This window comes from Cetorhinus maximus, unplaced genomic scaffold (assembly GCF_964194155.1).
Source record: "Cetorhinus maximus unplaced genomic scaffold, sCetMax3.hap1.1 HAP1_SCAFFOLD_330, whole genome shotgun sequence".
NCBI classification, from domain to species: Eukaryota; Metazoa; Chordata; class Chondrichthyes; order Lamniformes; family Cetorhinidae; genus Cetorhinus; species Cetorhinus maximus.
In genome coordinates this window covers 104,313-128,775 of record NW_027596279.1, presented here as the reverse complement: position 1 = coordinate 128,775, position 24,463 = coordinate 104,313, and the positions used below count along the sequence as shown (strand labels likewise).

General features: G+C 43.8%; 1 pseudogene; it reads right to left on the bottom strand.

Annotated features, from left to right (window-relative positions):
* Nucleotides 1-950: 950 nt before the first annotated feature.
* LOC144673306 (uncharacterized) lies at nucleotides 951-24,463 on the bottom strand (annotated as a pseudogene).

The following is a 24,463-nucleotide window of genomic DNA, read 5'->3' as shown; positions in this document are numbered from 1 at the left end:
GTCTCTAAAATTCCCCCTTGTCTGAGCCCTGAACCTACATCTTTCTCCAGTTTCTCTCCCACCTCCCCTCATGCCCTCTCAGTGCTCATCTTGTCCATAAGACCCACTTTCTGCTGTACTGACCCCACTCTCACTGAACTACTGATCACCCAACTTCCCCATGTTAGCTGATATTCACAGTTTTGTCTCTCTCTCTACTGGTACTGTCCCTTTCACCTTTAAACCCACCGTCCTGACCCATCCTAAAAACGGGATCTATCTTAGGCCCCTCCTATTTCTCATCTCCATGCTGCCACTAGGTGACATCATCCAAAAGCACCGTGTTAGTTTTCACATGTACACTGACAACACCCAGCTCTACCTCACCACCATCCCTCTCCATTCCTCCACTGTTACTAAATTATCCAACTGCTTATCCCACACCCAATACTGGATGAGCATAAAATTACTCCGATTAAAAATTGAAGACAAAAGTCATTGTCTTCAATCACTACTACAAATTCCATCCCGTAACTACTGAGGCCATCCCGATGAGTTATCATAGGGATACATTGTCCGATGTTTATCAAGCCAGGAATCTTTCTTCCTAAACAAGGGAGAGAGAGAGAGAGAGAGAGCTATTTCTGTAATGTTCAATCAATTTCTGAAGATTTTATAAGGTTATTAGACAGTGATTTCGCACAGATCTCCCCATCTTGAGAAGGGAATATCCTTATTGATTTCTCACAACTGATTCCTGACTAACCTCACTATTTCTAAGCTCCGAGCTTGTTTTCCTAATTTCTTGATGACAAACTGTAGATAACATGCTAAAGCTTCTAGAATGATCAGAATCAGCAACACAAACACTTGAGCTGCCACCAAGAATAAATGTCAAAACTTTCCCACTAAAATGTGATAACTATCGACTTAGATTCATCCTCGCCATCTGCCGATCATCTCACACAATTCTAAATTATAGACATGTTGTAATTACATCTGGTTCAAAGAAAAGTTCATGCACAGATTTTATAGATTCTCCAGCTCTGTTCATCTGCAACCATTTCGTGGATATTTTCTAAATCCAGATTCTATTTCCTTCTTCAAATTAATTTGACTCACTTTGATATGTTCAATGTGTTTAATTTTTTCCTGAATGTTTGAGAGACAATTTTTCAGTGGAATATGTGTTAATGTCTTGATAATTTAAAGCGTTGTTTCATTCTACTGGCCACAATAATCACTCATGTTCTGTTTATTTTTTATTCATTCATGGGATATGGGCTTCGCTGGCTGGGCCAGCATTTGTTCCCATCCCTAGTTGCGCTTGAGAAAGTGGTGGTGAGCTGCCTTCTTGAACCACTGCAGTCCATGTGGTGTAGCTACACCCACAATGCTGTTAGGAAGGGACTTCCAGGATTTTGAACCAACGACAGTGAAGGAATGGCAATATATTTCCATTTCAGGATGATGAGTGACTTGGAGGGGAATTTCCAGGTGGTTGTGTTCCCATCTATCTGCTGCCCTGATCCTTCTAGATGGTAGTGATCATGGGTTTGGATGGTGCTGTCGAAGGAGCCTTGGTGAATTCCTGCAGTGGTCATCATCAAAGCCCATCTACTCTCATCCATTTTCCACCACTTGGCCCGTAACCCTGTAAACTGTGGTGTTTCAAGTGTTCATCTAAATACTTCTTAACTGTTGTGAGGGTTCCTGCCTCTACCATTCCCTCAGGCACTGAGTCCCACATTTCACCTGGGCCTGGGGATTTATCCACTTTTAAGGCCGCCATTAGAGACTGAATCTCAGTTAATCATTGTCTGAATCTGGGGAAGGGAGGGGCAGATTCTGTTAGCAAATGGATTGAAAAATAAAAAAGACCAAGTTCCAGCTCATAACATTCGCACCTTATGATAACATAGTTATGGGTAATCTTGAGGATGGATAGAGTTGTATTAGAAGCATTTCAGGGAAGGTTCACTCAGTTGATTTCTGGGATGAAAGCGTTGTCTGTCTTTTAAAATTCATTCATGGGATGTAGGCTTCACCGGCAGGTTCCAGATAGACCCCACCCTCTGGGTGAAAAGAAAATCCTCAAATCCCCTCTAAACCTTCTGCCCCTTAACTTAAATCTATGCCCCCCTGAGTATTGACCACACCACTAAAGAGAAAAATGTCTTCCTATCCACCCTATCTATGCCCCTCATAATTTTGTACACCTCTATCAGGTACCCCCTCTGCCTTCTCTGCTCCAAGGAAAACAACCCCAACCAATCTAATCTCTCTTCATAGCTGAAACTCTCCAGCCCAGGCAACATCCTGAGTGAATCTCCTCTGCACTCTCTCCATTGCAATCACATCCTTCCTATAGTGTGGGAAACAGCACTGCACAGAGTACATCAAATGTGGCCTAACTAATGCTTTATACTGTTCCATCATAACGTCCCTGCTCTTGCATTCAATGCCTCGATTAATATGTCGACAATGTTTGACACAAAGCTGATTGATTTAACCTTTATCCAGAATATTAAACTCCAGCCCAGTGACAGGGATTATTAACATCAGCAGAAACAAACCCCAACTGTCGGAAAGAGCATGGTTCAGTCCTGGATGTGATTTGCAGCAACAATAACAGCAGAATCCAACCCTGGGAGTCACTTGTGAATACATTGGTCTGTCTGCAGGGTGGATGAATGACTGAATCCCTTCCCACACACGGAGCAGGTGAATGGCCTTTCTCCAGTGTGAACTCGCTGGTGTGTCAGCCGGAGAGATGGATGAATGAATCCCTTCCCACACATGGAGCAAGTGAAAGGCCTCTCTCCAGTGTGAACCCACTGGTGTGTCAGCCGGAGAGATGGATGAATGAATCCCTTCCCACACATGGAGCAAGTGAAAGGCCTCTCTCCAGTGTGAACCCACTGGTGTGTCAGCAGACCCATTTTGCTTTTATAGCTTTTCACACAGTCGGCACATTTAAAAGGTCTCTTTTCAGAGTGAACACGTTGATGTGAAGTGAGCTGGGTTAGTTGAGTGAACCTCTTCCCACGTTTGGAGCAGTTGAATGGTTTCTGCCCAGTGTGAACTTGCTGGTGTGTCAGCAGAATCTTTCTGCTTTTGAAGCACGTTTCACAGTCAGAACATTTAAAAGATATCTTGTCAGAGTGAACAAGTTGATGTGAAGTGAGGGTACTTATCTGAGTGAATCCCTTCCCACAGTCGGAGAAGGTTAATGGCCTCTTCCCAGTGTGAATTCGCTGGTGTATCAGCAGATTCCTTTTGCTTTTAAAGCTCTTCTCATAGTCGCAACATTTAAAAGGTCTCATGTCTGAGTGAACAAGTTGATGTGAAGTGAGGTGGGTTAGTAGAGTGAACCCCTTCCCACACTCGGAGCAGATGAAAGGCCTCTCCCCAGTGTGAGTGCGCTGATGAGTTTCCAACTCAGATGGGGATCTGAATCCCTTCCCAAAGTCCCCACATTTCCACGGTTTCTCCATGGTGTAAGTGTCCCCATGTCTCTCCATGTTGGACGATCAGTTGAATCCTTGTCCACACACAGAACACTTGCACAGTTTCTCCACGCTGTGAATGGTGAGATGTTTTTTTCAGATAGTGTAACAGGTTAAAGCTCTTTCCACAGTCAGTTCACTGGAGGACTCTCACTCGGGCGTGTCTGTGTCTCGGTGCATTTCCAGTCACACTGATATTTGAAATCTTTTCCCACAGACAGAAAAGACAAATATTTCTCCTTCCACAGTCAAAGATCAATGATATTCAGGTCCAACGTCGGGAATTATAGACCAGTCAGCTTGACGTCAGTAGTGTGGAAAATTCTAGAGTCCATTATAAAAGATTTAATAGCTGAGCACTTGGAAAAATAAAGTGGCAGAATGGGACAGAGTCAGCGTGGATTTATGAAAGGGAAATCATGCTTGACAAATCTACTGGAATGTTTCGAGAATGAAACTACTGGAGTTGATGAGGGGGAGCCAGTGGATGTGGTTTATTTGGAATTTCAGAAGGCTTTCGAAAAAGTGCCACATAAGAGATCAGCGTGTAAAATTAGAGCGCATAGGATTGGAGGTAGTGTATTGAGAGGTATAGAAAACTGGTTGGCAGACAGGAAACAAAGAGTAGGAATAAATGGGTCTTTTTCTGAATGGCAGGCAGTGACTAGTGGGGTACCGCAGGTATAGGTACTGGGACCCCAGTTATTCACAATATATATCAATGATTTAGATGAGGGAATTAAATGTAATATCTCCAAATTTGCAGATGACAAAAAGCTAGGTGGGAGGGTGAGCTGTGAGGAGAATGCAGAGGTGCTTCAGTGTGACTTGGACAAGCTGAATGAGTGGGCAAATGCATGGCAAATGCAGTATAATGTGGATAAATGTGAGGTTATCCACTTTGGTAGCAAAAACAGGAAGGAATATTATTATCTGAATGGCTATAAATTGAGAGAGGGGAATGTGCAACGAGACGTGGGTGTCCTCATACACCAGTTGCTGAAGGTAAGCATACAGGTGCAGCAGGCGGTAAAGAAGCCAAAAGGTATGTTGGCCTTAATAGCGAAAGTATTCAAGCACAGGAGCAGGGATGTCTTGCTGCAATTATACGGGGCCTTGGTGAGACCACACCTGGAATATTGTGTGCAGTTTTAGTCTCCTTATCTGAGGTAGCATGTTCTTGCTATAGAGAAAGTGTAGTGAAGGTTTGCCAGATTGATTCCTGGGAAGGCAGGACTGACATATGAGGAGAGATGGAGTTGATTAGGATTATAGTCGCTGGACTTCAGGAGAATGAGGCGGGATCTCATAGAAACCTATAAAATTCTCACAGGTCTTGGCAGGGGAGAAGCAGGAAGGATGTTCCCGATGGTGGGGGAGTCCAGAACCAGGGGTCACAGTCTGAGGATATGGAGTAGACCTTTTAGGTCTGAGATGAGGAGAAATTTCTTCACCCAGAGAGTGGTGAGCCTGTGGAATTCGTTACCACAGAAAATAGTTGAGGCCAAAACCTTGAATGTTTTCAAGAAGGAGTTACAAATAGCTCTTGGAGCGAAAGGAACCAAAGGATATGGGGAGAAAGCGGGAGCAGGTTATTGAGTTGGATGATCAGCCATGATCATAATGAATGGTGGAGCAGGCTCGAAGGGCCGAATGGCCTGCTCCTGCTCCTATTTTCTATGTTTCCTGCTGAATCGAGTGACTCTGTCAGATCTTGATGTGATGTTTGGTTTGAGTTTCCTATCTGCAAATCATCTCCCTCTTGTACCCTGTAAAAGGAGTTTACAAAAATATTCACTGTATGTACAGGATAGAAATTCAAAGCAGAAAATTCGAGTTTCTTTGGTACATTCTTCACCCAAACATGTGGTCCAATCAAACTGAAAGAAATTCAAATCAGCAACAAAGTCCCAGCAAAAGCAAAGGGAGCCTTCCTAAATAAACCAGAATGTTGTTTCTAGTGTCTTTGAGACACTCTGTACCCTGAGGTGCCCACCGGTTGTGGGAGGTATCAAGCGTACCGGTGGATATTGCATGTTCCCTCACCAGGGACCCGCGGGCACGGACAAGACCATGGAAGAGAGGTCGGCAGCCAGTGTGACCAGACCCATCCTGGATCTAGAAATCCCTGTGTTAAACAGGCCCATGAACAGTTACAGGAGAAGATTCTCTGATTTAACAAACCCACCACCCCGCCCCCTGCCCTTTACACTGGGGAGCCAGAGATTAGGATTGTGGGGCTGAAGTATCGCCAGAGGTTGAGGATCAGCACCTCTCACCCTGAATATGTCCCATGGACTCACTCACTGTTACATCCACAAGAAGGCCGCACATGCGCCCTGCTCCCTGCTGAAACAGGATGGCGGCCGTTACCCTGGGTCTGGGTCTCGGGGACAATAAATATATAAAAACTCAATAAAATTAGCGATCAAATTATAGAGAAACCTAAATGTAACAGAGCATCCATTATCCACCAGAAAGATGGGGAGTGGGAATTGTCCATCTCAGTATCGTGAATAGATACTTAATGAGGGGACATTATTCTCTGTGTCTTTCCCGGACATGGAGATGGAAAAGGGGCAAATGAATGAACTTTAAACACCTCGTCCACTTGGCACAGTAACTGTCTGAAACTCAGAATAGAAACCACATGGAACAAAATACTGACAAATACTCAACTGTTGGCTAAAAATAAATAAAAATATATATTGGGGGAGACGGTGCCACAGTGGGAATGTTACTGGACTAATAATCCAGAAAACCAGCTTGATGCTCTGGGGACAGGGGTTCAAATCCCACCACAGCAGCTGGTGGAATTTAAAATCAATTATTAAATCTGGAATTGAAAGCGAGTCTCAATAAGGGCGACAATTCAGCCATTGTCGATTGTCATAAAAACCGATCTGGTTCACTAATGTCCTTTTGGGAAGGAAATCTGCCGTCCTTACCTGGTCTTACATGTGACTCCAGAGCCACACCGAAATGTGGTTACTCTTAATAGCCCTCTGAAATGGTGTGGCAAGCACTTGCTTCACGGGCAACAAATGCTGTCCCTGCACACATTCCATGAAAGAAAGTTTTTAACACCACCGCCACTGAATGGTTACAATTTCGGAAGGAAGTGAAGACAGAGGGTCCAGAAAAGATGCAAGAAAACGGTTCCCCTTCCAAGGATAACAAACCAACTTCACCTCACCTAATTGAAGTTCCGATCTCTCGTGAATCTTTCCTCCACACTCTCACATTCTTCCTAAAGCTCAGAATTGGACACAATGCTGCAGTTGGGTCCAAAGCAGTGTTTTATTCAGGTTTATTCTAACTTGGTTGATTTTGTACTTTATTCCCGTATTCATAAAGCCCAGGATTCCACATGCTTTATTCACTGCTTTCTCAGCCTGCCCTGCCATCTTCAATGTGCACATAAAGCCCCAGATTAAACTGCTCCTGCACCTTTTTACACTTGTATCCTTTATTTTATATTGCCTCTCCTTGTTCTTCCTACCGAAATGAATCACTTCACAACTCTCTGAATTACATTTTATCTGCCACCTGTCTGCCTACATCTTGTCTATGTCCTCTTGAGGTTAATCACCATCCTCCCGACTGTAAACACAACTTGAAAATTTGGTGTCGTTTGCAAATTTTGAAATGCAGCCCTGCACACACAAGTCTAGATCATTAATATATATCAAGAAATCAGAGGTCTGACCACCGACCCCTTGTGATCCCACTGTATACTTTTCCTCAATTTTAAAAAGCAACCGTTCACCATGCGTGTTGTTTCCTGTCACACAGCCAATGCTGCCTCTGCCCCATGGATTTTAACTCTGCTGACAAGCCTGTTACTTGGCACTGTATCAAATGCCGTTTAGCAGTTCATGTGCACATCAACCGTATTACCCTCATCAACATTCTCTGTTGCCTTATCAAAAACTCAAGAAATTTAGTTCAACACGATTGTCGTGAACAAATTGTACAAGTGACCTGATTTTGACCTGAATTGCCGCTTTTAAATGCTTTCCCACACAAAGGTTAAACTGACTGGTCTGTCAATGCTGGGCTGACCCTTCCATTTAAGATTACTAAGGATTTAATATTAGTGCCAGGAAGTGTGGGGAAAACGTGAGGAGTTGTGAAATTGTAACATTTAAAGACACTGATAACTGATAAATAGCTCAATAAATAATCAGTTTTCAAGACATAAAGCACAGATAAATTAATTTATGAATAACTGAATTGAATTATTAATAATGTCAGGTAGAGTGCTTGGAATGGAGAAACGAAAATTACTGCAATGCTTAAAACATGAAATGAAAAGATTAAAAACTGGAAACACTCAGCAGGTCTGGAAGAATCTGTAGAGAGAGAAACAGAATTAACGTTTCAGGTCTGTGAGCAATTGAAAGGTGGAAGAGGAACAGAAGGGAAGGTCTATGAAAAGCTGCAGGGCGGAAGAGATTAACTGACAAAAGGTTTCATAATGCAAGGTCAAAGGGAGTGGTAATGGGACTATTAAAAACACAAAATCTGCTTCTAGATTAGGTTGTGAATGGCACGATAACAACAGTCTGAATGCAATGTGAAGAAAATGAGAGAAATAAGAAAGGAAAATTAGGACTCAAAAGAAATAAGGAACAAATGAGGGCAGAGATAATTACTTGGTTAAACAGGGATTCAGGGACAAAAGCAGAAGGTGGGATTCACTTTGAATGGAGCAGTGGGATAGAGACAAGTCAGAGAATTATAGAATGGTTGCAGCAAAAGGAGGCCATTCAGCCAATCGTGTCTGTATTAGGCCCCTGAAGGGACAATTTACCTAATGCCACGTCCCTGCCTTTGCACCATAGCCCTGCAATTAAACAAGATTGAACAAGTCTTAAACAAAACTTGTATGAAACAAGATGTTTACGCGAAGGGGCAGCAGAAAAAAAAGAAAAGCAGCTTGTTTACAGAGTGTATCGGGGGTGGGGAGCAGCATAATGTACCTGTGCAGGTCAGTGAGGATCGCCAAGTTCCATCAGCCGTCTGCATGCAGTGTTTATAGGGCCCTGGGGGAGGGGAGGAAGAGTCCATTTGGGACACAGCACAGGGCAGGAGGTCACCCCTCCCCCACTGTCCTGGTAACACGAAGGACTCACCTTGGACTGTCCCAAACCTGGGCCGGGCGGGGTCAAGGTGCAGGAAGCTGCAAGCTGATAGGTTGAGATGTAAACTGGGCGGAGTTGGGGTGTTTGAGTGACAGGTCTGGGGCTATATCAGAGCAGGCACAGTCACTGCTCCCTCTTTTCCTCGTGGAAGTTTCACTGGAATCGTGTTGGTGAGTGTTTCTAAACTCTGTCTCACTATCCCGGGGATGGAGGTGGATTGGAGGTTGCAGTGACTGTTGGATTATGTTGTTTCTCCTCATTCTTCCCGCTTCTCTCACTCCCAGTTCCAGGCTGCAGGTCCCGGTGATTCTGGATGCGGGACAGTTGTTAGTCCCGGCCCTGGTGTGGGTGCGCAAGCGCAGATGCGCGGCTTATTGTTCTGTAATAAAGGCGGGTGATCGTCCTCCTGTATTTTGCTGCAGTTCTTCACCTCCTTGACTCTCCCGGCGCCATAGTTGCCACCTGCCGATTGCGGCAACCGACCTTCGATTAGGAAATTAACAACTTTTAGATAGAGCGGTTTCTGGGGCGCATAGCATTGAGGGAACATTGCCCGCCATTAGTCGTTGGCCGTCGCCCAGAGTTATCGTGCAGCCTGAAGGCAGGTCAGCGACCTGAGCCCCTACTTCTGTTTCTTAATCTGTTCATGCTGCCTGACCTGCTGGTTATTAAAAATATTTTATGTCTTAACTTCAGTTCCAGCCTTGCAGAGATTTGCTTTCATTTTATTGTTTCATGTAGCCGAGTCTGGAAACACAGACAGACCAATTAGGAGCCAGTTTGAATTAGGGTGTGTGTTGAATGGGGGTGTTTTTTGTTGCGTCAGTTTTGAGCTGGAGTGGAATTGGAGGAGAAGCTGCTGGGGTTAACCCCGAGGACTTTGCAACCCAGTCAGGCCCAGCAATTTCCAGTGTGAGGCTGTTAAAGGAGGTAGATCCTGGGGGAGAACAGAGTGACAAACGTCCATTCAATTTAAGAGTGTTGCTTTAGTAACAAGTATTTCTACAGTGCCTTTTTTTCCGAGATTTTTTGTTAACTCCATTCTTGGTATTTGGTGTCACTAACAAGAGCAGCAGATATTGTCAATCCCCAGTTGTCTGTTGGTCAGGTGTTGGTGGGCCTTCTTCCTGAACCGCTGCAGTCACTGTGGTGAAAGTGTTCCAACAATGCTGTTTGGTAAGGAGTTACAGGATTTTCACTAAGCGATGATAAATGTCCAAATCAACAACAACAAGTTGCATTTATGTAGCACACTGATTAAAATAGAATGTTCCAAAGTATTTCACAGGTATATTATACAGGAATATTTAACATTGAAGTACATGTTGAGATATTGAGGCACATGATCAACAGCTTGGTCAAAGAGGTAAGTTTTAAGGAGAGTCTTAAAGGATGAGAAAGAGAAGCCTAAATAGGGAATTCTCGAGCTTATAGCCTGAGTAGCTGAAGACACGGTCACCAACAGTGAGTCAATTAAAATCAGGGATGCTCAATCGGTCTGAATGAAATGAGTCCAGATATCTGGGAGGGAAGTAGATTGGACGATATGATCGAGATAGTGAGGGGCGTAGTCACTGAAGGAATTCAAAATGAGGATGAGAAGTTGAACATTGAGGTGCTGCTTAATGAGGAGCCTATGTAGCTCAATGAGAACAGGGGCGTTGGATGAACGAGACAAAGTGCGAGTAAAGACATGGGAAGTGGAGTTGTAAATGACTCCATTGTTTATGTGGCAGGCTAGGAACATTCCAGTTTAGAGGTAGCAAAGGAATGGATGCGTTTCAGCAGCAGCTGAGCTGAGGCAGGAATGAAATTCGGCAAAATGACTGTTGTGGAAATGGACGGCCTTAGTGGTATGTAGTCAGAAGCTCAGCTTGGGGTGAAATATGACACCAAGATTGTGAACAGTCTGGTTTTCGGCCTCAGAGTTGTCAGAAAGGCATTGAAGGTTGGGGAGTGGAGTTTGTAGCAGGGAATGAAAACAATGGCTTCAGTCTTCCCAAAATTTAAATGGAGGAAGTTTCTGTCCATCCAGAAATGGATGTCAGACAAGTCAGGGCAGAGTGTGACTTGGAGGTGATGTTGTTCACATTCACCTGCTACCCTGGTCCTTATGGAGGTTGGAGGATAAGGGATTGGGAAATTCTGTCAATGTTCTGGTAGAGTTGTGTAGGCCCAGACTGGCAGGCAGGTTCACTTCCCTGAAGGACATTAGTGAACCAGTTGGGTTTTTATGATAAACCAGCAGATTTCATGGACACTTTTTCCTAATGCCAGTCCCACACGTTGAGCTCAATTTCACACCCAGCCTTTGTGTTTTTGTGAGTTCTCCCTCACTCACCTTTGTTTGTTTTGTACTATTTTCACAGGGTTTGCAGTCCAGAATCACAAACCCGACATCACATCAGGATCTGACGGTGTCGTCCAATTTATCGTAACCCAAATACCATCGGATTTTGAATATGGGGGTTAAGAGCCCTGTTCACAGTGGGGAGAAAGCGCATGCCTGTTCTGTGCGTGGGCGAGGCTTCGGCCGATCATCTGACCTGTTGAAACACAGTCAAAATGGAGAGAATTCATTGAAATGTGGGGACTATGGGAAGGGATTCAATCACCCATCCCAGCTGGAAATCCATCAGTGTACAAGCACTGGAGAGAGGCCATTCACAAGTTCAGTGTGTGGAAAGGGATTTTCTGATTCATCCAACCGACTGAAAAACCAGCAAGTTCACGCTAGGGAGAGGCCATTCACCTGCTCCGAGTGTGGGAAGGGATTCACTCAGTCATTCCACCTGCTGAGACACCAGCAAGTTCACACTAGGGAGAGACTGTTTACCTGTTCTGTGTGTAAAAAGGGATTTGCTGATTCATCCTCCCTAATGAAACATAAGTGAGTTCACACTGGGGAAAGACCGTTTACCTGCACTGTGTGTAAAAAGGGATTTGCTGATTCATCCTCCCTAATGAAACATAAGCGAGTTCACACTGGGGAGAGACCATTTACCTGCACTGTGTGTAAAAAGGGATTTGCTGATTCATCCAACCGACTGAAACACCAGCGAGTTCACACTGGGGAGAGACCATTTACCTGTTCTGATTGTGGGAAGGGATTCACTCAGTCATTCCATCTGCTAAAACACCAACGAGTTCATACTGGGGAGAGACCATTTACCTGTTCTGATTGTGGGAAGGGATTCACTGATTCATGCACCCTGCTGAGACACCAGAGAGTTCATACTAGGGAAAGACCATTTACCTGTTCTGATTGTGGGAAAGGATTCACTGATTCATCCAAGCTGCTGAGACACCCGAGAGTTCATACTGGAGAGAAACCGTTTACCTGCTCCACATGTGGAAAGGGATTTGCTGATCCATCCAACCTCCTGGAACACCAGCGAGTTCACACTGGGGAAAGAACATTCACCTGCTCCAAGTGTGGGAAGGGATTCACTCGGTCATTCCATCTTTCATTTCATCAGCGGGTTCATACTGGGGAGAGACCGTTCACCTGCTCCAAGTGTGGGAAGGGATTCACTCGGTCATTCCATCTACTGAGACACCAGAGAGTTCACACTGGGGAGAGGCCATTTACCTGCTCAGAGTGTGGGAAGGGATTCACTCTGTCATTCCATCTACTGAGACACCAGAGAGTTCACAAGTAACTGCTGTGGTTGGATTTAGTTCCCAATGATATTCTTGTCTGAAGCATATTCATAAGAGTGTGTTTCTGCTGAGGTTAATAAACTCCAGCCCAGTTACAGATTCTGTATAAAATTGGAATAAATCAGCTTTGCGATAATCAGTGTGTTGAGTCGTTTTGATATCTCTAGCACAAGTTAGTTCCTTTTGAAGGGCTCTCCCTCTGCCCTGTCTCCTCCATCCTCAGCCCCAACGACAATTGTGAGGAGCTCATGGAGCTTCTTTGTCACTAAGATTGAGACAATCCGATCAGCTGCCTCTGCTGCTTCCCTCCCTTCCACTAACCCACCGGGACAAACTGTCTCTAAATTTCCCCCAATGTCTGAGCCCTGAACACATCTTTTTCCAGTTTCTCTCCCATCTCCTCTCATGCCCTCTGTGTGCACCACCTGCTCCATCGACCCTATTCCCACTAAACTATTGACCATCCAACTTCCCCATGTTTACCGTCATTGTCAATGGTTCTCTCTTTTCAGATACTATTCTGCTCTCCTTTAAACCTTCCATCATTATATATCCTTAAATAAAAACAAGCCCTTCACTCTTCCATCTTTGCATGCTGCTGCCCCATCTCCAGCCTCTCTTTCCTTTCAAAAATCCTTAAACATTTTGTAATCTCCCAAAACTGTCCATTTTTCCGAGAACTCCCTATTTGAATCCCTCCAATCAGGTTTCTGCCCTGCCTCAGTTCGAAAACAGTTCTTATCAAAGCCACAAGTGAGATCCTATGTGGCTGCGACACAGGTAAACTTTCTCTTCTGGTCCTTCCCGACGTGTCTCACCTTCTTGGAGAGGAGACAGCCAGACCTGTGAGGAACACCTCTGATCGGGCAGCGGGCTGAGTTTGAAAATAAACCCAAGGGCGACATCGCAGGAAAACTTGGTTGGTGAGAAGTTGCTGTTAGGGAGTATGTTTAAATAGCTTAAAACTAGAAAAAAAAAAGCATAACATTTATAAAGAAGTAGCTGCCTGGATTTCAGTAAGGAACACCAGCAATAGGGAATTAACGTTAAATCAAGTCAAAGTGAAATAGAGTCATAAAAAACCAAAGTAAGGTAAAGTTAGGAGAAGTGTTGCAAAGTGAAGTTACTGTTAATTTATTCTTACTAGTCCTCCTTACTTTAAGTGTAAAATTAGAAGGAAGTAAAATGGGTAACAGGAAGTAGTAGTGAGGCTTTAAGGCAGGCGAAACAAAGCAGAGCATTGAGTCTGCTTCGAATGCAGAATTATGTTAAAAAGGGAAAATTAAAGGCGCTCTCCCTGAATGCGCACAGCATTCGAAATCGATGATCAAAAGGTACAAATAGTAAGATATTATAGGGGTAAGATATTATTGCCATTATGGAAACATGGCTGCATGGTGACAAAAACTGGGAACTAAATATTCATGGATACTAGAAGTTTTGTAAAGGAAGAAAAGGAGGTGGAGTTGTGCTGATAATAAGGGATGAGATCAGTGCATTAGTAATGGGGATCTCAGTTTGGAAGAACAATGTGGAATCTGTTTGGGTGGAGCTAAGAATTAGCAAAAGGCAGCAGACATTTGTTGGAGTTATTCATAGCCTACCAAATAGTAATGGTAATAGTAATGTATTAATCAGGAGATGATAGAAGATAGGGTATACATTGATCATGGATGACTTCAATCTACATGTACACCGGGTAAACCAATTGAGCACTGATGCTGTGGAAGATGAATTTCTGGAGTATGTTGGGAATGGTTTTCTGGAGCAGTATGTTGAGGAGCCGACTCGAGGACAGGCTATTTTAGATCTAGCATTATGTAATGTAAAAGGACTAATTAATAATCTTGTTGTAAAAGAACCTTGAGGGGCGAGTGAACACAATATTATAGTATTTTATACTATGTTTGAAAATGAGGTAGTTCACTCTGAAGCAAGGGGGTTAAAGTTGAATAAAGGAAATTATGAAGGCGTGTGGGAGAAATTGGCTGAGATAGAATGTGAAAATACATTAAAATGTACAGAGGCAATGGATAGTCTTCAAAGAATTATTACATAGCTTTCAGCACATACACCTTCCTTCAAGGTGCAGAACCCCCAAAAAGTCAGTCAACCGTGGCTGACAAAGGAAGTTAAGCATGGTATAAGATTTAAAGATAAGGCTTATAAAGTTGCCAGAAGTGGTAGTAAACCTGAGGAAAGGAGGCTTTTAGAACACAACAAAAGAAGACCAGGAAACTGGTAAAGAAAGGGAGAATAGCATATGAATGCAATCTAGAGAAAAGATAAAAACAGACTCTAAAAGCTGCTTTAGGCAAATGTGGGTCCATTGCATCCAGAGTCGGGGAATGGAGAAAGGGCAGAGAAGCTAAATGATAATTCTGCGTTCACCGGGGAAGATACAAGAAATCTCCCAGGTTTAGAGATCCAAGGGAGTAGGGAGAATAAGGAATTGAAGGAAATTAATATCAGTAAGAATGGGATTGAAAGTTGATAAGTCACTGGGATCTGACATATTAATTAGCAAAATAAACCTACATGGGATAGGAGGCAATACACTGACATGGATTAAGGATTGGTGAACAGGCAGAAAACAGAGAGTAGGAATAAACGGGTAATTCTCGTGTTGGTAAGCTGTTATTAGTGGGGTACCACAAGGATCAGTACTTGGGTCCCAGTTGATCACAATATATATTAACGATATGGATGTGGGGACCAAATGTAATCCTTCCAAGTTCGCAAATGATACAAAGCGAGGTGGGAATGTGTTGTGAGGTAGATGTAAAGCAGCTATGGGAGGATTTGACTTAGTGAGTGGGCAAGAACATGGCAGATGGAATATATTGTGGAAAAATGGCAGAAGGAACTAACGTTCAGAGTATTTCCTAAATGATAAGAGATGAGAAAATGTAGATGTACAAAGGGACCTGGGTGTCCTTGTCCATAAGTCGCTGAAGGCTAACATGCAGATGCAGCAAGCTATTCGGAAGGCTCGTGGAATGTGAGCTTTTGCCACAAGAGGATTTGAGTACAGGAGGAGTGAAGTCTTGCTTCAATTGTTTAGAATCTTGTTTAGACCGCACCTGGAGTAGTGTGTGCAGTTTTGGTCACCTTGCCTCAGAAGGATATTATTGCCATAGAGGGAGTGCAATGAAAGTTCACAGGCTTGTTCCGGGGATGGCGGGACTGTCTTATGAAGAGAGATTGGGCAAATTCATCCCCTTTAATCAGTACATATTTCACCACATCTCCACCTCCTTTTAGATCTGAAAAAGGGTTTTACGGACTCGAAACATTGTCTCTGTCTCTCTCTCCGCAGATGCTTTCAGATCTGCTGTGTTTTTCCGGCATTTTTTGTTTTCGTTCCCCTGTTCCTATGTCTGCGGTGGATCCCCCTCTCCCAGGCCTGGGCTTCCATGTGATGTTCTGAATGATGACAGGATTAACCTTCTCCCTAACCTGTCCTAACCCTTCTGCCCTGTCATTTATTGAAACCAGGGATTCTACTTGTTCTAATGGTGACTTTCCCTGCCTGGCTCGTCATTCCTTGAAGTCAGCCCTTGAATTATTTGTACATTGTTTCCCACATATTTCCCACAATATTCCCACATTTCAGTAACAAATGTTGAAATGTCTGCTCCACACCCACAGGGTTTCATCTGTTTAAAGTCACAAACAGAAAGGTCCAGTTTTCTCCTGGAGTTTGAGACAAATCAGCTTTCAGAATGATGCAGAGTTTCAGCCAATGAGGGAGAACCGAGATCAGCCCCGCCCCTCATTCACTCTGATTGGCTGGAGGAGCAGCTGCTCCCATTCGGTCATCCAGCCCAGCCCACTCCTCTGTCACTGCTGGAAAAACTCAGCAGATCTGACATCATCTGTGGAATGAAAAAAAAACAATTAATGTTTCGAGTCCGTATGACTCACTGTTTTGTTCTCTCTCCACAGATGCTGTTAGACCTACTGAGTTTTTCCAGCATTTTCTGCTTTTGTTTCAGAATTCCAACATCCGCAGTATTTTGCTTTTACTTTAAAGTTGTGAAATCACCTGAGCCAAATGAGATGCACCCAAGGATACTGGGAGAACTGGATTAACAGAAATTTCCTCCATTTAAATATTGAGAAGACGAAAGCCATTGTCTTCAGTCCCCGCTACAAACTCCACTCCATAGTCACTGGCTCCATCCCTCCACCTTGCTGGGAGTTGGAGCTGAGCGGACCTGTGGGAGACAGTGGGGAGCTGAGGAGCACCTATAAATACAGATGGGGGACTTGACTGAGGAACGTCTATAAACACAGACGGGGGATTTGAGTGAGGAACGTCTATAAATACAGAGTGAGGATTTGAGTGAGGAGTGTCTATAAATACAGACCAGGGATTTGAGTGAGGAGCGTCTATAAATACAGACGGGGGATTTGAGTGAGGAGCGTCTATAAACACAGACGGGGGATTTGAGCGAGGAGCGTCTATAAATACAGACGGGGGATTTGAGTGAGGAATGTGTATAAATACAGACGGGGTATTTGAGTGAGGAGTGTCTATAAATACAGACCGGGGATTTGAGTGAGGAACGTCTATAAATACAGACCGGGGATTTGAGTGAGGAACGTCTATAAATACAGACGGGGGATTTGTGTGAGGAACGTCTATAAATACAGATGGGGGATTTGAGTGAGGAACGTCTATAAATACAGACGGGGGATTCGAGTGAGGAACGTCTATAAACACAGGCGGGGGATTTGAGTGAGGAACGTCTATAAATACAGATGGGGTATTTGAGTGAAGAACGCCTATAAATACAGACGGGGTATTTGAGTGAGGAACGTCTATAAATACAGACGGGGGATTTGAGTGAGGAATGTCTATAAATACAGATGGGGGATTTGAGTGAGGAACGTCTATAAATACAGACGGGGGAATTTGAGTGAGGAATGGGCTGTTTCACTGTTGCAGCTGCTGTGAGGCAGCAGGAGTGGGGGGGAAAGAGGCAACTGTGATATCACAGGAAGCTGGTACGTTGATTGGTCGGTAAGTGCTCAGTCTAAGGGACAGTGTGTGAGAAACCAGCTTAGGACAGGCGAGTTCAGATAGATCTATAAATAAAAATAACTTTACAATAATAAACAAAAATTTGAAAACTTTAAAATTCAAATAAAATAACAAGGAGTTTAAACAAGCAATAAAATAGAGTTACTTAAATAAACATCTAATACACATCCCTTGTAGTTAAGAAGCATATAATCTTTAGTTGTCAGTGGTACTAGCATTCAGTAAACACAGTAAATTGTAGCATACATAGGAAGAAAGTAACTAAAGTAAATTAACTAAATAACATAAGTTAGAATGGTAGGACAGGGGTTATGTTGCAGCTGTGAGATGTGGGAGCTTTTGGATGCCAAAGCGATCCATGACAAACACGTCTGCAGGAAGTGTAAGCAGCTTGAGGAATTCCGGATCAGGATTATTGATCTGGAAACTGAAATGCAGACACTCTGCAACATAAGGGATGGGGAGAAATACCTGGATACTTTGTTCCAGAAGACAGTCACACCTCTTAGAAGAGGGTCATCTGTTTGATCAGCAGTGAAGGACAGGAGGATGTGACTGTCAGTGAGGCAGGTAATGGGACTGAGCAGGCAGTAGTGGAGGAGTCTCAGACTTTGCAAGTGTCAAACAGGTTTGAGGTGCTCACAACCTGTGTTGATGAAAGCAAAATGTGCAAGATGGATGAGCTGGCTGGCCATGATACTGTGGTACAGGAAGCCATTCACGCAGGGGGAGCAAAAAGGAATGTAGTGGTAGTAAGGGATAGTATAGTGAGGGCATTGACACTGTTTTCTGCAGCAAAAAGTGAGTCCAGACGGCTGTGTTGCCTGCCCAGTGCCAGGGTTCGGGACATCTGCTCCGGGCTGGAGAGGAACTTGCAATGGGAGGGGGAGAATCCAGTTGTCGTGGTCCATGTACGTACCAATGACATAGGTAGAACTAGGAAAGAGGTTCTGTAAAGTCAGTGTAAGGAGCTAGGCACCAAATTATGTAGCTAAAACTCAAAGGTAATAATCTCTGGATTATTACCTGAGCCACGTGCAAATTGGCATCGGGCAAATAAGATTAGCGAGACCAATGCGTGGCTCAAAGATTGGTGTGGGAGAACTGGGTTCCTGGGAACAGTGGGGGCTGTACCGTTGGGACGGTTTATACCTGAACCGTGCTGGGATGAGTGTCCGCACAAATCGCATAGCTAGGGAAGTAGAGAGGGCTTTAAACTAAACAAGAGCAGTGAGGGATCAAGCTTGGGTAGAGGTAGCAATTCAAGGTGTAGAGTCAAGATAGGAGAGGAAAATCGTAATATGAGAAATGATGGTCAGAGACTGGCAGGAAAGGACTGAGAGAAAAAACCTAAGAATAAATCAACAGTCAAGACTAGATGTTACAACGGTAGCACAAAGACAAGACTGAAGGCTCTCTATCTGAATGCACATAGCATTCAAAACAAAGTAAATGAATTGATGACCCACACAGAAGTAAATAAATATGATCTGATGGTAATTATGGAGACGTGGCTGCAGGACAACTAAGATTGGGTCCTTAATATTGTGGGGTGCATGACATTCAAGGAGAATAGGAAGCTCGGTAAAAGTGGAGGGGTTGCATTGTTAATCAAAGAGGGCATTGGTGCAATATTTAGAGATGACCTTGGATCAGGAGATCAGGATGTAGAATCGGTTTGGGTGGAGATGAGGAATAGTAGGGGAAAAATAGTCATTAGTGGGAGTGGTTGACAGGCCCCTAACAGCAGCCATAGTGTAGGGCAAAGTACTCAAGAGAAAATATTATGTGCTTGTGATAAAGGGACGGCATCTACACATTAACTGGAAAAATCAGATTGGCAGTAATAGCCTGGATGAGGAGTTCTTAGAATGCTTTTGAGATAGTTTCTTAGAGCAGCATGTTCAGGAGCCAATCAGAGAGCAGGTTATATTTGACTTGGTATTGTGTAATGTAACAGGATTAATTAATGATCTCAGAGTAAGGGCACTACTAGGTAGCAGCGAGCACAATATGCTTCAATTTTACATCCAGTTTGAAAGGGAGAAGAGTGGGTCAAAGACTAGTATCTTAAACTTAAATAAGGGCAATTATGTGGGGATGAAAGCTGAGCAACCAGAAGTGAACTGGGAAATTAGGCTAGAGGAGAGATGAATAGAGAAGCAGTGGCAGACATTTAAGAGGATATTTCAAAGTTTTCAGAATGAGTACATCCCGACCATAAAGAAAAATTATAAAGGGGAGGACCCACCACCTGTGGTTAACTAAAGAAGTTAAGGAAAGCATCAAGCTTAAGGAAAAAGCATAGAACTCTGCAAAGATGAGCAGCAGGACAGATGATTGGACAGAATATAAAGAACAGTCGAAAATGGCTAAAACGTTAATCAGGAGGAAGAAATTAGAGTGTGAGAGGAAGTTTGCTAGAAATGTGAAAATGGATAGCAAGTGTTTCTACAGGTGCTTAAAAAGGAAAAGAGTGAGCAAAGTGAGTGTTGGTCCTCTAGAAGGTGACAGTGGGGAGTTAATAGTGGATGAGGAAATGGTGGAGGAAATGAATAATATTTTGCTTCTGTGTTCAATATAGAGGATACAAAAAACATTCCAGTAATAGCTGCAAATCAGAAGGTGACAGGAGAAAGGAACTTGGTGAAATTGAAATCACTGGGGAAATGGTACTGAGCAAATTGAAGGAGCTGCCGATGTCAAATCTCTGGGACCCAATAAACTACATCCTTGGGTCTTAAAAGAGGCGGCTAATGCGGTAGTTGGTGCGCTGGTGTTAATTTTCCAACATTCGCTCGATTCTGGAAAGGTTCTGTCAGATTGGAAAGCAGCAAATATAACCCCTCTATTCAAGAAGGGAGGGAGGCAGAAAACAGGAAACTATAGGCCAGTTAGCTTGACGTCTGTCGTGGGGAAGTTATCAGAATCAATCAGAAAGGAGGTTATAGCTGGGCACTTAGAAGAGCTCAAGGCAATTGGGAAGAGTCAGCATGGTTTTGTGAAAGGAAAATCCTGTTTAACCAATTGATTGGAGTTTTTTTGAAGGAGTAACATGCACAATGGATAAAGGGGAGCCTGTAGATGTACTGTACTTGGATTTCCAGAAGGCATTTGAGAAGGTGCCACATCAAAGATTATTACAGAAAATAAAAGTGCATGGTGTAGGGGGTAACTTATTAGCATGGATAGGAGATTGGCTGGCTGGCAGAAAGCAGAGAGTATGTATAAATGGGTCTTTTTCTGATTGGCAGGATGTGATGAATGGAGTCCCACAGGGATCTGTGCTGGGGCATCAACATTTTTATGATTTACATCAATGACTTAGATGAGGGGAGTGAAGACGTGGTAGATAAATTGGCAGATGGCACAAAGATAGGTAGGAAAGTATGTTGTGAAGAGGACATGAGGAGGTTGCAGATGGATATAGATAGGTTGAATGAGTGTCCAAACATCTGGCAAATGGAGTGAAATGTGGGAAAATGTGAAGTTGGTCACTTTGGCAGGAAGAACAAAAAAGCAGAGTATTGCTTAAATGGAGGATGGCTGCATAATTCTGAGGTGCAGAGGGACCTAGGTGTTCTAGTAAATGAGTGTCAAAACGTTTGTATGCAGGTACAGCAAGTAATTAATAAGGCTAATGGAATGCTATCCTTTGCTACGAGAGGGGTTGAACATAAAAGTAAGGATGTTATGCTTCAGTTAAACTGGACCACACCTTGAATACTGTGTGCAGTTTTGGTCTCCTTATTTAAGGAAGGATATAAATGCATTGGAGGCGGTTCAAAGGATGTTCACTAGATTGATATCTGGAATGATCGGGCTGTCTTATGAGGAAAGGTTGGACAGACTGGGCTTGGTTCCACTGGAGTTTAGAAGGGGGAGGAGTGATTTGATTGAAGTATACAAGATCCTGAATGGCCTTGACAAAGTGGACGTCGAAAGGATGTTTCCTCTTGTGGGTGAGTCCAGAACTAGGGGGCACCATTTCAAAATTAGGGGGTCGCCCTTTTAGGACAGAGACGAGGAGAATTTTTTTCTCTCAGAGGGATGTACGGCTTTGGAACTCTCTGCCTCAGAAGGCAGTGGAGGCGCGATCATTGAATATTTTTAAGACACAGGTAGCTAGATTCTTGTTAGGCAAGGGAATCAAAGGTTATCAAGGTTAGATGGGAATGTGGAAATTCAAACACAAGAAGATCAGCCATGATCTTATTGAATGGCACAGCAAGCTTGAGAGACCAAATGGTTTGCTCCCATTCCTATTCCATAAGTTCTTATGGTCTCTCTCCAGTGTGAATTCGCTGGTGTATTCGCAAGTGGGATGACTGAGTGAAACCCTTCCCACACTCAGAGCAGGTGAATGGCCTCTCCCCATTGTGAAACCACTGGTGTAACAGTAGTTGGGATGACTGAGTGAAACCCTTCCCACACTCGGAGCAGGTGAACGGCCTCTCTCCAGTGTGTAGCTGCTGGTGTCTCAGCAGGCTGGATAACTGGGCGAATCCCTTCCCACATTCGGAGCAGGTGAACGGCCTCTCCCCACTGTGAACCCACCGGTGTCTCAGCAGGTCAGATGACTGAGTGAATCCCTTCCAACACTCAGAGCAGGTTAACGGCCTCTGCCCACTGTGAACCCGCTGGTTTCTCAGCAGGTCAGAACATTGAGTGAATCCCTTCCAACACTCAGAGCTGACGAATGGTCTCTCCACATTGTGAATTCACTGTTGTGTTCGCAGGTTGCTTGAGTAAGTGAATCCCTTCCCATACTCAGAGCAGGTGAATGGCTTCTTCCCACTGTGAACTCACTGGTGTCTCAGCAGCTCAGATGACTGAGTGAATTCCTTCCCACATTCAGAGCAAGTGAATGGTCTCTCCTCAGTGTGAATTCGCTGGTGTGTTCGCAGGTCGGATGACTGAATGAATCCCTTCCCACACTCGGAGCAGGTGAACGGCCTCTCCCCAGTGTGACTGCGTCGATGGATTTCCAGCTGGGATGGGTAATTGAATCCTTTCCCACAGTCCTTACATTTCCACGGTTTCTCCATGGTTCAAGTGTCCCTGTGTCTCTCCAGGTTTGATGATCAGTTGAATCCTTGTCCACACATAGAACACGTGTACAATTTCCCCCTGCTGTGAATGGTGTGATGTTATTTCAGGCTGTGTAACTGGTTAAAGCTCTTTCCACAGTCAGTTCACTGGAACACTCTCATTCGGGTGTGTGTGTGTCTCGGTGCTTTTCCAGTCACACTGATGTTTGAAATCTTTTCCCACAGAAAGAACAAACATTTCTCCTTCCACATTCAAAGACGATAATACTCAGTTACAGATGAATCGAGTGACTCTGTCAGATCTTGATGTGATGTTTGGTCTGAGTTCCCCCTCTGTAAATCCTCCCCTTCCGATACCCTGTAAAAGGAGTTTACAAAAGTGATCACTGTAAGAAAAGGATAGAAATTCAGAGCAGACAATTCTCATTTCTATGGAACATTATTTCCTGTCTTCTTCTCCCAAAGCTGCAAATCCCTGTCCCACATACTCTCCCTCCTCCCAGTGCTGAAGCCAAACAGAGTTTTGGATAATTCTTCCTGTATCTTTTTAACAAATTTGTCCAACTGAAGATAACAATATGTTTCATCATTCACTTCAGTCATTACTCATGACAAAACATTAATCTGAAACCCCCTGACCGACTTTACAGAATAGCAGACGTTAACCTTGTGTCCAAAACTTACTGTGTGGAGATTTATTGAGTGATTGTGAAGGTGGTTTCTCCAAACCTCCCAGGATTTCCTTCCTTCTTTCTCTCCCTCTCTAACTAAGTTAAACCTGGGATCAATCTCATGGTCTATTCTGGTTGCTGCTTCTCTTCCTGATGACTAATTAACTCCAATTAAACACTGAGAAGACTGAAGACACTCTTTTCAGTCCCTGCTCCAATCTCCATTCCCTAGATACCAACTCCATCGTTTTCCTTGGGAACAGTCTGAGATTAAACCAGTCTGTTCATAAACTCGGTGTTACATTTGATCTCGAGATCAGATTCTGACCTCATATCTGTGCCATCACTAAAATCGCCTGTTTCCACCTCTGTAACACTACCCGCCCTCACCCTGTCTCAGTGCATTTGCTGCTGAAACCCTCATCACTGCTGTTGTTACCTCCAGACTTGAACGACTATCCCAACACACTCCTGGCTGGTCTCCCACATTCTACTCTCCGTAAATGTGAAGCCATCCAAAAGTCTGCTGTCCATGTCTTCACTCGTAGCAAGTCCTGTTCCTCTGTCACCCATTTGCTTCCTGACCTGCCTTGGATCCCGGTCAAGCAGCAACTTGATTTTAAAATTCTCATCCTTGTTTTCAAATCCCTCCATGGCCTCGCCCTTCCTTATCTCTGCAATCTCCTCCAGTCCCACAACCCTCTGAGATATCTGCACTGCTCGAATTCTGGAATCTTGTACATTCTCCATTTTAATCACTCCAGCATTAATGACCTTGCCTTAAGTTCCCTCATTCCCAAACTCTGAAATTCTCGACCTGCACACTCCCTCTGTCGACCACATTTTGCCCCTTTAAGACACTTGAGTATTGCTAAAAAAAGAGACATTCTGTCAAAACCTTTTCTCTTGTACTCATCAGGACAGACGCAAGAACATCAAATTTCAAAGATTGTCAGTCGGGCTCATAATGTGGCTCACTTGTGCTTGCTAGAAGCTACATATATTCATCCACAGGGAACTGTCCACTGCAGACAGAAGGGACATGTCCAGGGATGGGGCCGTTTATTGAATTAAACAAAAGCATGGAGGATGATAGCTCTTTGGTGCATTCTCCGTGGCAATGCCTTGACCAATCAGAGCTGACTGGCCAACCAGTCAACACCCTTTCCTTGTGCAGCATAAATTGTTGTTCACTGAGAAATTTGTTTTTTTTTTGCATCTGTCCAGATGAGTACAACGTGAAATATCAGCAATATGTCTCCCTTTTTCAGCAATACTTAAATTCTGTACTGCTGAGTGACTATGGGATTATAATTCTAATGCTGCTGATCTAAAACTCCTGGTGAACACACATTTTATGAACGTCACCCTCGGGCTGTTGCTCATTGTCCCC